The sequence below is a fragment of the Aotus nancymaae genome, unplaced genomic scaffold, assembly GCF_030222135.1.
Source record: "Aotus nancymaae isolate 86718 unplaced genomic scaffold, 86718_ANA_hifiasm-v0.15.2.pri h1tg000033l, whole genome shotgun sequence".
Classification (NCBI taxonomy): domain Eukaryota; kingdom Metazoa; phylum Chordata; class Mammalia; order Primates; family Aotidae; genus Aotus; species Aotus nancymaae.
The window spans coordinates 64,895,548-64,898,103 of NW_026988447.1; the positions used below are offsets into that span (position 1 = coordinate 64,895,548).

Below are 2,556 nucleotides of genomic sequence, written 5' to 3' on the forward strand. Positions count from 1 at the left end.
GTTTTTTATTTGATAGTAGCCATCCTGACAGGTGTGAGGTATTATCTTAGATTGTTTTGATGCACATGTTCCTGATGATTAGTGATTTGTGGCTTCTTTCATATGCCTATTGGCCATGTGTATATTTCCTTTGGGCACAATGTCTATTAAAGTCTTTTGTCCATTTGAAATTGAGATTTTAGATTTTTTTTTGAACTACCTAGTTGTAGAAGTTTGTTAATATGTATTTTGCATATTACACACTTTTTGAGACATACGGTTTGCAAGTATTTTCTTTGAATTCATAGATGGGATTTTCGCTCTGCTCTTTTTTCCTTTGTTGTGTAGAAACGATTTAGTTTGAGGTAGTCCCACTTGTTTATTTTTGTTTTCATTGCCTGTGTTTTTATCCTTAAAATCATTGTCAAGACCAATATCATGAAGCTTTTCACCATTGTTTTCTTTGGTAGGAGTTTTACAGTCTTGGGTCTTATATTTAAAGTGTTTAATCCATTTTGAGTAAATGTGTATGTGGTAGAAGACAAGGGCTCAATTTCAAGCTTTTGCATGTGGATATCCTGTTTTCTCAACACCATTTATTGAAGACACAAACCTTTTCCAATTACGTAGTCCTCACACCCTTGTCAAAAATCAGTTGAATATATGTGCATGAACTTATTTCTTCTAGGCTTACTATCCTGTTTTATTGGTCAACATGTCTGCCTGTATTCCAGTCCCATAATGTTTTGATTACTGTGGTTTTGTCATATATTGTCATATCTGGAATTGTGATACCTCCAGCTTTGTTTTTCTGTCTCAAGACTGACTTGGTTATTTACATTTTTTGTGGTTAGTTCCATGTAAATTTTGAGGTTTTTTTTCTATTTTTGTAAAACTGTTATTCGGATTTTGATAGAAATTGTACTGAATCTGTAGGTTACTTCGGGTAGTATGGACATTTTAACAAGAGTAATTCTTCCACTCCATGAACATGAAATATATTTCCACTTTTTTGTGATCCTTGTGTAAATTTTTTTTAAATAATATAAAATGGAAATCTTCACGAATTTGCATGTCATCCTTGTGCAGGTGCCATGCTAATCTTCTCTGTATCATTCCAGTTTTAGTATATATGCTGCTGAAGTGAGCACTATTTGTGTAAATTTTTTAATCAATATTTTGTAGTTTTCATTTTACAAATGTTTCACCTCCTTAAGTTTACTTCTAAATATTTTATTTGTTATGATAGTAATATAAATGGAATTGTTTTTCTAATTTACTTTTCACATAGTTAGTATACAGAAATGCAACTGATTTTTGTATGTTGATATTGTGTCCTCAACATGATTAAATTTATTTATTAGTTCTAATAGACTTCTTAAAATATCTTCAGAGGCCGGGCGCGGTGGCTCAAGCCTGTAATCCCAGCACTTTGGGAGGTCGAGGCGGGTGGATCACGAGGTCAAGAGATCGAGACCATCCTGGTCAACATGGTGAAACCCCGTCTCTACTAAAAATACAAAAAATTAGCTGGGCATGGTGGCGCATGCCTGTAATCCCAGCTACTCAGGAAGCTGAGGCAGGAGAATTGCCTGAACCCAGGAGGCGGAGGTTGCGGTGAGCCGAGATCGCGCCATTGCACTCCAGCCTGGGTAACAAGAGCGAAACTCCGTCTCAAAAAAAAAAAAAAAAAAAAAAAAAAAAAAAAAAAAAAAAAAATCTTCAGAGTTCTTTAATATATAATATAACCTTCAAACAAGGACAATTTTTCTGCTTTCTTTCTGATTTGCATGCCTTTTGTTACTTTTGTCTTGCTTAATTGCACTGATTAGACCTTCCAGTACTATACTGAACAGCAGTGGTGAGTGGGCATTCTTGTCTTCTGAATCTTAGAGAAAAGCTTTCAATTTCCCACCATTGAGTATGATGTATATTTTTTCTATACATAGGTCTTTTAGAGTTGCTATCATAAAATGTGTATTGAATTTTGTCAGATGTTTCTGCATCAATTGAGATGACCTTTTTTTTTAGTCTATGAAAGCAGTGTATCACGTGATTTGTCATATGTTGAATCACTTTGAGAATAAATCCCACTTAATCATAGCAGATGATCCTTTTAATATAGTGTTAGATTTGGTTCCATAGTAGTTTGTTGAGGATTTTTGCATCTGTGTTTTTCAGGAATATTGACCTGTAGTTCTTTTTTTTTTTTTTTTTTTTTTTTGATGCCTTTGTCTTGATTTGTTATAAGTGCAGCACTGGCCTCGTAAAAGGACTTAGAATATTGCCCTCTCTTCCAATTTTTTTTTTTTTTTTTTTTGTGATGGAGTCTGGCTCTGTCACCCAGGCTGGAGTGCTAAGGTGCAATCTTGGCTCACTGTAACCTCTGTGTCCCGGGTTCAAGCAATTCTCCTGCCTCAGCCTCCCGAGTAGCTGGGAGTACAGGCAGCTGACACCACACCTGGCCATTTTTTTTTTTAATTTTTAGTAGAGACTCATGTTATCATACTGGCCAGACTGGTCTTAAACTCCTGACCTCGTGAACCACACGCCTCGGCCTCCCAAAGGGCTGGCATT

General features: G+C 35.6%; 1 non-coding gene across 1 annotated transcript; it reads right to left on the reverse strand.

The window, feature by feature from the left end:
- Positions 1-1,023: 1,023 nt before the first annotated feature.
- LOC135277833 (U6 spliceosomal RNA) lies at positions 1,024-1,130 on the reverse strand. The gene has a single exon (XR_010345416.1). It is a non-coding gene; the product is annotated as a U6 spliceosomal RNA (small nuclear RNA).
- Positions 1,131-2,556: the final 1,426 nt, after the last annotated feature.